Genomic DNA, 12,140 nt, shown 5'->3' on the forward strand with positions numbered 1-12,140 from the left:
GCCCCCTTTCCAATTGGTGCCCCAGACTAAATGTCAGTTTAGTGCTGCCTTATGCCTGCAACCTCCTCAATGTGCGAGTGCTTAAGCAATCCCAAGCAAAGGGCTGGGGCCACCCCTGCTCGCATCCATATGGGTGCACTTCACAGCACTTACAACTCTTTGAGAAGAAGTGCTGGATCATTTATCAAAATGCAGCACTTTATAAAGGATGGCAACCAAAACAACAATCTCTTGGCTAAGAAGCAAGTGTCCAGTCCTTTGGGCCACCTGGGCTGGTTAAGATTCCTTTCATATACTTTCTATGCTACTCTTCCATCACAGCCACCCCTCCTCTGATTGCCCGAGAAAGGCAAGCGTTGCTATGACAAAGTGTCAGAAGAGGCCACTGAGCACAGCCCCTGAGCAAGTTAGGCTGAGAGCTAAATTGGCTCACAGCCTGCCAACCAACTTAGTCAGGAAAGTGAAATGTTTGCCCAGGGCATTCATATTTCACGCCGAACTTTAATTGAACCCGAGGTTTGTGTCTCCCATAACCCATAGCACTTCTTTTATGGCAATGCGTGGAGTGTCTCCCTTACTCCTTCCCTTCATCTCCCAATTCCAAGATCCCTGTTGCACATGGGATACAATGTATCTATTTGAGAGGGAGAGCAAAAGAGAGGGAGAGACACGGTTTGACAGTAGCAAAGTGAGAAAGTGAAATGGAAGCTCTCTGCAGACGCCAGTGGTAGGAGCACAGGAAGGACTCACATTTCTTTTGCCTTGTTTGGCATTTTTCATGTGCTGGTATAATTTATTTATTAAACATCAATATAGTACCTTCATCCAAGGCGTTGCACGTATTACAAAAAGTACAAAAATAAGGTAAACCACAACCAAGGCATGAAACGAGAGACGTCTAATGCTTTCTTTAGCCCTTCATGTCTTTTTCAGCCTTGCTCTGCCATGTGATGTTCTGCTAAATGTGGATTCCAGATTTTGTGCGGTCCTCACCCACCTGGACCATGGACTTTGACTGCTCTCTGCACTACATGCTCAAATTCTACTTTTCATACAAAACAGGCACACTAGCAAAGCCGCCCATGCATGTCATTTGAACACCCCTCCCAACCAATATCAAACATCAGAACACTGCACCTCTGCAACCAACTTACATACCACAACCCATGGCAGAACATCCCTTGGCACCACAGGCATATAAAGCACCCCTTCATGCAAAAACACCTTCATGCTTTTGGCACAGAACACCTGGCAACCGATCCACACATAGAGTGCAGGATACTTCCAGTGTGCATGCGTCAACACAAAAGCAAAGCCATCTTGCATTTCCCTCTTCTCCTCACTAATGTAACCCATCCCTCTCTCTAAGATCCTGCGGAGCCCCTGGAGACCATGCAAATGGCGCTGGATCGGGTATAAAACCCAGTAACATACCATAACCTTGATTTATGGGATCTGGGTCATCTGCCCCCGCAGTAAAACTGCTCGGGCCCCCGTTTTGTCTGTTCATTGACAACGGGGGCCCAGCCCATTTTTGTCCACCTCCTCCATTGTTAAGTATGCAGGGGACACCCCCGCAATCCCTGAGGCTACAGATACCTAACATGGGGAGCAGGGGACACCTCCAAACCCTGCTCCTCATGTTCCGGTATTTTGGCACCCAAATTGTTGGAAAAAATTCGAACTAATGGTAGTGACCGAATTGGGTCAACTCTACCATGCGATCAATATTTTCGGAACAATTTGGGTAATACCTCTTTAAGTGCATTGTGGGATTTATAGTGAACTAGCAGTGACATACGCTCACCTTCCCACCCCAGCACGAAAGGCTTAAATATGTATTCCTCCATTCGTATCCGTAGGGGAACGCGATTGTTTATACCATTTACCTAAACTGGCTTATTTTCTTGCCTTATACGTTGATCAATAGCTGATCTTCCTTTCAAATGCAGCAGTTTAATTGTTTTGCACTTTAGTTCAGGTTTTTTTCTTTCCATTGAAAATATTGTTTCGACTACCCACGAATTTCTAAGTTTATTATTCCTGCATTTGTTGCCAGTTACAAACCCAGAGTTGTCTATATTTGTCCTGTTTTTGTTATAGGGTTCAGTGTTATACTATACAGTCTGCAGGTGGCGCTACTGAGTCCTTGAAAACAGCTTCTTTTATATTAGTCCTCCTATTTAGTCCAACCCATGCAAACCCAATCTCTTTATTATACGCTAATTAGGAATAGGTTAGCGCCAACAGCGTAGATAAGAGAATGGCGAGTTGTGCATGGCTACCAGAAGCGCTGCTAGTAAGGGTCCCTGCCCTCCTGCCCCTGCAAGTGGGACGTTGAGTGATTGTGTTAGTGAGATACCTGTATTCCCGTACAATATCCATGTTTTCTCTTCTAAATAATAAAATCTCAATCATGAAAGGAGTGATTCTGGATTTTCCAGATTTGCTCATGAAATTTCACTGATTGGACGCTTGGCTATGCTTTTCTGCAAAAAGGTGAAATCTTAAACTAGAATTACAGTAGATAACAAAAATATGCTACTGCATGTACTTCTCCTTCTTGAACAGAGTATATTGAGGGACTGGAAAGTACTGCTCACGTGGTTCCATGGTGTAATGGTTAGCACTCTGGACTCTGAATCCAGCGATCCGAGTTCAAATCTCGGTGGGACCTAGTTTTTTTTGAAAAAAAACATTTGACATAAAAATGTTATGTCGACTTAATGTTAACAGGACGTGTCTTGCTATTTTTACTTGCAAATGGTGGCAGAAGTGACTTGTGTGTTTGGAGACGGTACACATGGTACTTTCATAGTCTTTATTTAAACAGAGAAGGCGTTCCCAGGTTTCTGCAACAGAACTTCAATTTCTCTGCCTTTCATCTCTTAGTGTTCTCTCTGAGCAGCAGGTCAGCAAAGTATTCGGGAAACAGTTGCATAGCATCTAACATTCTGTGCTCATTAATCTTGCTTACTGTCCTAAATCTACGTCCTTGCTTACTGTCCTAAATGTAAGTTGATGACTCTCCCATGACCGCAGAATCCCTTTTTTCGGTGCATGTTTTATCGCCTGGAACTGACAGGGGACCCTCTATCTAATACCTCTTTTTTTTTAGATGTACTCTCTTTGTACCCCTAAAACAGTTCAATCACATTGAGCTGGTTATGTATCAAACTCCCACATAACCTATTTCCTCCTCTTATTTAATGTGAACCAGCAGACCTTGAGACTCGCCACTTCAAGGACTATATGTCTTCTCAGTCTTTCTTTCATATCCATGTATGTTGTTGTTGCTTTTACATGTTTTTCAGATTGACACCAATGGAATGTTATTACACGTTTAATTCACTGAAAAGGAAAACGGACAACTGGTTCAAGAAGTAAGAACCATTTGCTGAGTTTTCCCGCTCGTTACCGCGTGTGTCTTGGTTTTGCACGTGATGTGCATGAAAACATATGTGCCTATATAGTATGGTTATAAAATGTAATATGTTGTTTTGGCAGCATCTCTAGAAACCATCTTAACATAAATCATGTTTCCCTTATATCTCCCATCTGCATTTCTCTTTGAAAGTCTTGATTTATTTTTCACTTTCCGGCAAATCATTACTAAAACACGGAATCTGTATGTTCCTGCAATGGACATAGATCCCTGCCAGCTGCCTTGCCTGTGCCCAGGACGAGAAAAGGTGCTTTGCTTCCCCTCACAATGGGTGGATGCTGCCGCTGTCCTTGAACTGATCAATAAGCTCAAATCCACTGGCTCAGCTGTGGCCCTGGAACAGCTTTTCCTTCAATGCCTTTAAGAGGCTCATCTGATCAACCCCATCTTTTCCGCTGGTTTGTCCCCCATATGAACACGGCAGGCGTTACCTTCATGCTTATAAAGAAACCAACACTGGACCCCGCCATACTGGCCTCTTATAGACTTATCTCCAGCCTTCTTGTAATATCTAACATGGTTCTATGTGAAAATGTCTGCAGGTAAATGTAGTCAGCAAAAAGTCATTTTAATAAAGTTAGTCATTCAATAAAAACTATGCCAGGTCTGAAAATGTTGCCAGTAAATAAGGTCACCAAAACACCTATTTTTAAATACACAAAAGCACAAGGCTGCAACCCTAAATATGAACTCCATTCCTAAACCGTCCCCTAACTCGAATTACACCACTTATCCTACCCTAAATTCTCACAGAACAGGAACCCTTCAGCACACGAATGCACTTTATTTGCATATTAGCGAATGCAAAATAAAGAGCAAATCAACAGTGAACCTGTCTCCAATACAATCACCAGGTCGCCACAAATTACACAGCCCTAGCCCTGACCCAAACCCTTCCTGTAATACTAACCTTACCTTAATTGCAACTCTAACACTTACCCTAATGATTACTTTACCCTAACCACTAGGTTTAACCTAACTGCTATCCTACGCCAACACCACCAGCCCTTTCCATCCTCTGTATCCATTTCTTTAACACTTCCCCAAACCAATACCCAAACCCTTCAGCTGACACAGAATCTCGTCTAACCACTAACCAAACCTGAACATATTTACTCTAACCCTAACCCCTATCCTTCCCCTAACCCTAAACCAGGCAATAACAAGCCCACTAAATACTCTTTTACCTAACAATTACTGTAGCAACACTACCAATTTTGGCTACTTTTCAGCTGCGTTTTTGACTACTTTTTGCTTGGCATCGTTTTCACTGCAGAGGTATTTTCACCACGACATTTTCACAGACTATTTTTGATGGCTATATTTTGTCGGGATACCTGTAACATGATGTGCTGGTTCTGTTGGAGCGCTTGGTGGCAGAAAATATGGCTGACCACCACATCCTGCTTTATTATGACATGACATGCAATTTGCAAATTGGAAGTATGTCAGGATGATGCAAAGTAGGAGTATACTGATGCTGTGAAAAGTCGGCATTTAGAGCTATTTTTAACTGGGCATGAATTGCTTTTTGTAGAGCCAGTTCAACATCCAGATGCATACTGGTCGCTGCACTGATGCCTTGAAAGCATTTCCGGAAACCTTAGTGAAGACACAATTACCACATTTGCTAAGGTAACATTACCAGCTTGAACACTCGTGCACATGTTGTTATTACACCGGTGGTAAAACAAGCAGCATGTTGTCATTGTGCTGGGGCTACAATGAGCAAAACTGTTGTAATGACAAGGTTTATGCTAAGCACCAGCGTAATGACAAAAGATGTGTTGGAATTAGGGCGCTACAAAACCCTTCATGTGCATCTCTTAGCGCCAGGCCTAACGCCGCAATGTTTGTGTTCGTGTTTTGGGTGCTTCCAACGGTGCGGATGTTAACGTTTCAGCACTGCAAACATGCAGCCATATTGTGTAATTTCACTGTCACTACAACCAGACAAATACCTTCCCTGCTCCTGCACTAGAGCAGTGCAAATTGGATGAATCTCCCCCAATGCGTGCCAGCACACACAACCCTCTTCCGACCTGAAGCCATACAATGGGCTGACAGTATTTCCTAAGCATTTGCACACGAATGGTGTTGAGGAGCATCTCATGGTCTTCTCTGTAGCCGGCTTTAGTTTCCAAAATATGACATCTGGATTTCCAGATGCGTACATCATCAACTTTTCCTATAAAAGCAAAGATAATTTAAATGTACAAAACGTCCCCGACCACGAAGGGACTCGAACCCTCAATCTTCTGATTCGAAGTCAGACGCCTTATCCATTAGGCCACGCGGTCCACTGGTTGCAACATCTGTATACTTATATAAATAGCGTCCTCCATCACATTGCATATGCTATCTTGTCTGTCTATGAGGTTAGACCAGAGTCAATCCCCTCATTCTTTATGGAAGTGATATGTTGAACACATATTAAGATGAAGACCCATTTAAATATACAGCCCAGATCTAAAGTACAGGAACCAGTCTCTCACGCGTTTTACTTCTTTCTCTCTGTCTCGCTTCATCCCCGCCTGTCCCCAAATATTGTTCTCTCCTTTTCCGCCTGTATTCTCTCTATCCGTGGACTTCTGAGGCTGTGTCTTAATCGATGCAGCTCTCATGTTCATCTAATTAACTAAATAGATGAAGATGTGTCCTGGTCACCTGCATCACCACAAGCCACAGCGCCTTCCTTATGCACACTTATAAAAAAAAAAAGCAACACCAAAAACAACATACAGCCGCTTCCTAGATCCACAAGCTTATGAAAATGTGGGGGGTTGTGAGCTGGCAGAAGCAGCTTTAACGGAGTGACCATGCTAGGTCACAAGGGTCTGAGAGGAAGAGGAGGAGTAAGGGGAGAAAACATTAGTCAATAGACGGAGTTGAATGCAGACCCTTTAGGCCCAAATGCAACAACTGGCGACAAGCCATAAGTCCCACGCCGCGAGAGACGTCCACTGCACTCTGCAGTTCCTACGCGACTGCAGTCCGCAGTTCCACTTGACACTGACTGCAGTGGCGTCCCATGCCGGCATCCAGACTCCGAGGTCAGGATGGTCTGCGTTCCAACATTACTGTTCCGCTGTGATCCGCAACTCCGCTTGCCACCAGCACTGTGTGGCGTCCCGTGCCCTCATCCAGAGACCTAGGTCAGGAAGTCCACGTACACTATGAGGATGTACTCTGCTCAGCTGTTTCCTTTGACGCAACAGGCCCGGCTGCATTGCCATACCTGTATCCGCCACAGAGGGGTAAGAAAAGATGAGAACATTAAAGGATAAAGGCAACCGGTAAACAGAAGGTGTGGACCAGGAGGTATTTGCATCACCGGGAGGCCTGGAACAGCAGCAAGATGGACGAGCAGCCAGCTGAGCAGCAAGCAAGGCAGAGTTCAAGCGCAAGGGCCACTTTCCTTTGAAAACCCCCACCATTCCCATTGCAGCTCCAATTCGACAAAGGTCCCCGGTGGGCAGAATGGGTGCAAGATTTCACCGATTTCATAGGTGCTGCAGGGTAAGAAAAGTCTCTGGCCATATCTGGCATGATCACAAATGTGTTGGGCAATGAGATGAACGGTAAAATAAAGACCATACCGTAAGAAGAAAGAACACCGTATGACACCCGTGTGGGGGCACTGAACAAGAAATTAATCATCCAGCCCAACAGCGACTACAGAAATTAATACACTGCCGTTTGCGAGCTTTGCTGATGATGAGTCTACTAGGCTGAGGGTGATAGAAGGGTGTACATCGTCTACATTCTGGAAGCAGTTGCTGAAGCAGCCGCTGACCATTGACACAGTCATTGAGCTGGCCAGAGTGCATGAGAGGGTAGATCTGCAGACCACAGCCATTGAAACACAGAAAAAGAAGACAGAGAAAGATGAAACGGTGGCTGCTCTCATGACACCAAGAGGGCCGGTCAACCGGTTCATGGGAGGACCAGTTACCTCGAGGGGGCCTACTCGATATCCATACCAACAAACAGGCAGTCAGCTAGACCACAACGGATATGTTTCAGATGCGGATTCGCATTTCCGCACACCGGAACATGCCCAGCAATTTGTGAGGCATGCTCCAAATGTGGAAGAGAAGGACACTTTCACACCGTGTGCCAAGAAGGCAGACCTTTTCTGACAGCAAGGCCACCACAGACAACCATGTGGAGACCATCAATGAGGGCTTCCCAACAAACAACATGGAGGATACCACGGCCATACTCGCAGATGCCACAAAGAGTGATCAGAGCGATGGAACCGGTTCTGAAATTTGAGGTGGCGACATACAAAGAAATACCACACTAGTACGTGGATTATGCTGATCCATACGAGAATGAATTTAAAAGCCACTGAGATAATGTGGAAATGCTACAGGAGTTTTATATAGACTACACAGACGAATATTTTAATCTAATGCAAGGGGACCAGGAAGCCGAGGAAGGCCCAAGGGTGATGATTGACATGGGGCCTGCTACACATTGCTTCCTCATGGACATTGGAGCAACAGTGAGCATCATGGGAGAACACAAATTTCTCAAAATGGGTGCTAGGAAGATACTGCAAAAGAGAAAGATCCAGGCTCAATAGCCATCCGTGTGGGTTGCACACCTCAGTAACTACCCATCCATTCGTCAATTTCAACTGACACTCGCACAACGAGGACGCTCGGCCAACGCCACGATACACGTGATAAGAAGCCCTATAGATGGGTGGTCCCTGCTCAGTTACAAAACGGTGAAATCAATAGGACTCATGTATATAAACTGCCAAGATACAGAAGTGGTAAGGTGCGGTATGGGGCCCCGACAGCTAACGCACAGTGTGGCAAGATTATCACACAGACCCATTTCTAAAGAACAAGTGCGATAAACAAATACCGACCCTCTTCAAGGGACTGGGAAAATAGAAATGGAGCGTCAACTAGCTCCACATCGATGAAAAGGTGCGCCCAGTACCCCAACAGCCCCGGAGGGTTTGGTTTCATTTGCAACAGGCAGTGTCTCAGGAGGTTCAACAGCTGTAGCAAAATGAAATCATTAAGAAGGCGGTAGGGCCCACACCATGGATTTCACCCCTAGTGGTGGTTCCCAAGGAAGGAAGGCGCATCAGGATATGCTTCGACATGAGCGTAGCCAACACAGCCATCCAAGGAGAACGCCGCCGCAGACCAAAAATAGAGATATGATCGTGCAGCTTAACAGAGCCACAACAGTTTACAAGCTTGATCTATCTCAAGGATATCACCAGCTGGGACTGCATCCCTCATCCCATGTGATCATCACATATGCGACACATAGTGGCCTTTTTAGATATATATGCCTTAATTTCGGCATCTCTTCGGCAGCAGAGATGTTTCAGGAAGCCATCAGGTAAGTACTGTTATCGATAAAGACCGATTTTAATTACAGCGATGACATTTTGGTATACAAAACCTCACAGAATGAACACGATCAGGCACTTATGGTATGTGAAGCATTGCAAACGCCAGGCCTCACTCTAAATTTTGACAAATGCAACATAAAGAAAAAGAAGCTGCGATTCTATGGACACGCCTTTTCAGACGAGGGAACGAAGCCAGGCCCAGACAAGGTACGCACCATAACTGACCTAGTGGCACCCACAACGGTATCAGAGGTGAGGTCGACCCGTGGGTCCTTTTCAAGGCTATGTAGTATGGTCCAAAGCCCCCTATGGGGTCCTTAGTGGTATACTGCGATTGGTCCTGTGATTACAGCTGGGCTCTTGAGGGGCCCTAATTATTCGTTGTGCGCGGCGTTATTGCGTCCTGCTCTGTGTCGGCTGCCCTCATTTGGGACATAAGAGTCCACAATGTACCTATACAATAAGAAAACTTTTTCCAAAAAAGTCAACACAATAAGACAAAATAAAACAAAAACCTTTTGCACCGAGCCCAAAACATGAGAAAACTGCGTAGAAAATCTATTTCTTTTTTCAAAAACAAATGCGAGGTATCCTGGGGGGCAGGATGACAGTTTTGAAAGCTGGTTGCGATTGGGGTCATTTACCCTTGGGCTGTCGATCCTCCCCCTCCTCTGAGCCTAGGAGGCTTAATAGCTATTAGGCATTACTTTGGCCCATTAGATGCATCTTTCATCCCAATTCAGAGGATATTTAGTTTAACAAATAGATGCTAGTCCTTAGAGTTGTGAACCATCTAAAGGCTGGGCTGAGCAATAAAGTGTTTGTCTACGTCATAGGGATATATTGATTGTGTGTGGGCAGGCTTGTGTCCTCTGCCAGTGTATGTTTCCTTCTGTTGTAACATTAATGAGTGTTTGCTGGTAGATGGTCTGCTCTACAAGATGAGAACGTTTACAAGATCTTGCTGAAGGCCCCCTTTCCAATTGGTGCCCCAGACTAAATGTCAGTTTAGTGCTGCCTTATGCCTGCAACCTCCTCAATGTGCGAGTGCTTAAGCAATCCCAAGCAAAGGGCTGGGGCCACCCCTGCTCGCATCCATATGGGTGCACTTCACAGCACTTACAACTCTTTGAGAAGAAGTGCTGGATCATTTATCAAAATGCAGCACTTTATAAAGGATGGCAACCAAAACAACAATCTCTTGGCTAAGAAGCAAGTGTCCAGTCCTTTGGGCCACCTGGGCTGGTTAAGATTCCTTTCATATACTTTCTATGCTACTCTTCCATCACAGCCACCCCTCCTCTGATTGCCCGAGAAAGGCAAGCGTTGCTATGACAAAGTGTCAGAAGAGGCCACTGAGCACAGCCCCTGAGCAAGTTAGGCTGAGAGCTAAATTGGCTCACAGCCTGCCAACCAACTTAGTCAGGAAAGTGAAATGTTTGCCCAGGGCATTCATATTTCACGCCGAACTTTAATTGAACCCGAGGTTTGTGTCTCCCATAACCCATAGCACTTCTTTTATGGCAATGCGTGGAGTGTCTCCCTTACTCCTTCCCTTCATCTCCCAATTCCAAGATCCCTGTTGCACATGGGATACAATGTATCTATTTGAGAGGGAGAGCAAAAGAGAGGGAGAGACACGGTTTGACAGTAGCAAAGTGAGAAAGTGAAATGGAAGCTCTCTGCAGACGCCAGTGGTAGGAGCACAGGAAGGACTCACATTTCTTTTGCCTTGTTTGGCATTTTTCATGTGCTGGTATAATTTATTTATTAAACATCAATATAGTACCTTCATCCAAGGCGTTGCACGTATTACAAAAAGTACAAAAATAAGGTAAACCACAACCAAGGCATGAAACGAGAGACGTCTAATGCTTTCTTTAGCCCTTCATGTCTTTTTCAGCCTTGCTCTGCCATGTGATGTTCTGCTAAATGTGGATTCCAGATTTTGTGCGGTCCTCACCCACCTGGACCATGGACTTTGACTGCTCTCTGCACTACATGCTCAAATTCTACTTTTCATACAAAACAGGCACACTAGCAAAGCCGCCCATGCATGTCATTTGAACACCCCTCCCAACCAATATCAAACATCAGAACACTGCACCTCTGCAACCAACTTACATACCACAACCCATGGCAGAACATCCCTTGGCACCACAGGCATATAAAGCACCCCTTCATGCAAAAACACCTTCATGCTTTTGGCACAGAACACCTGGCAACCGATCCACACATAGAGTGCAGGATACTTCCAGTGTGCATGCGTCAACACAAAAGCAAAGCCATCTTGCATTTCCCTCTTCTCCTCACTAATGTAACCCATCCCTCTCTCTAAGATCCTGCGGAGCCCCTGGAGACCATGCAAATGGCGCTGGATCGGGTATAAAACCCAGTAACATACCATAACCTTGATTTATGGGATCTGGGTCATCTGCCCCCGCAGTAAAACTGCTCGGGCCCCCGTTTTGTCTGTTCATTGACAACGGGGGCCCAGCCCATTTTTGTCCACCTCCTCCATTGTTAAGTATGCAGGGGACACCCCCGCAATCCCTGAGGCTACAGATACCTAACATGGGGAGCAGGGGACACCTCCAAACCCTGCTCCTCATGTTCCGGTATTTTGGCACCCAAATTGTTGGAAAAAATTCGAACTAATGGTAGTGACCGAATTGGGTCAACTCTACCATGCGATCAATATTTTCGGAACAATTTGGGTAATACCTCTTTAAGTGCATTGTGGGATTTATAGTGAACTAGCAGTGACATACGCTCACCTTCCCACCCCAGCACGAAAGGCTTAAATATGTATTCCTCCATTCGTATCCGTAGGGGAACGCGATTGTTTATACCATTTACCTAAACTGGCTTATTTTCTTGCCTTATACGTTGATCAATAGCTGATCTTCCTTTCAAATGCAGCAGTTTAATTGTTTTGCACTTTAGTTCAGGTTTTTTTCTTTCCATTGAAAATATTGTTTCGACTACCCACGAATTTCTAAGTTTATTATTCCTGCATTTGTTGCCAGTTACAAACCCAGAGTTGTCTATATTTGTCCTGTTTTTGTTATAGGGTTCAGTGTTATACTATACAGTCTGCAGGTGGCGCTACTGAGTCCTTGAAAACAGCTTCTTTTATATTAGTCCTCCTATTTAGTCCAACCCATGCAAACCCAATCTCTTTATTATACGCTAATTAGGAATAGGTTAGCGCCAACAGCGTAGATAAGAGAATGGCGAGTTGTGCATGGCTACCAGAAGCGCTGCTAGTAAGGGTCCCTGCCCTCCTGCCCCTGCAAGTGGGACGTT

The 12,140-nt window shown here is 45.1% G+C and overlaps 2 non-coding genes across 2 annotated transcripts; one reads left to right on the forward strand and one right to left on the reverse strand.

Moving 5' to 3' along the window:
- Window positions 1-2,605: 2,605 nt before the first annotated feature.
- On the forward strand, window positions 2,606-2,677 carry TRNAQ-CUG (transfer RNA glutamine (anticodon CUG)). Its single transcript has one exon. It is a non-coding gene; the product is annotated as a tRNA-Gln (tRNA).
- Window positions 2,678-5,672: 2,995 nt separating this feature from the next.
- Window positions 5,673-5,745, reverse strand: TRNAR-UCG (transfer RNA arginine (anticodon UCG)). Its single transcript has one exon. It is a non-coding gene; the product is annotated as a tRNA-Arg (tRNA).
- Between the last annotated feature and the right edge of the window lie 6,395 nt (window positions 5,746-12,140).

The sequence above is a fragment of the Ambystoma mexicanum genome (genome assembly GCF_040938575.1).
Source record: "Ambystoma mexicanum isolate Mex_15411 chromosome 12 unlocalized genomic scaffold, UKY_AmexF1_1 Mex_chr12_unloc.2, whole genome shotgun sequence".
NCBI lineage: Eukaryota > Metazoa > Chordata > Amphibia > Caudata > Ambystomatidae > Ambystoma > Ambystoma mexicanum.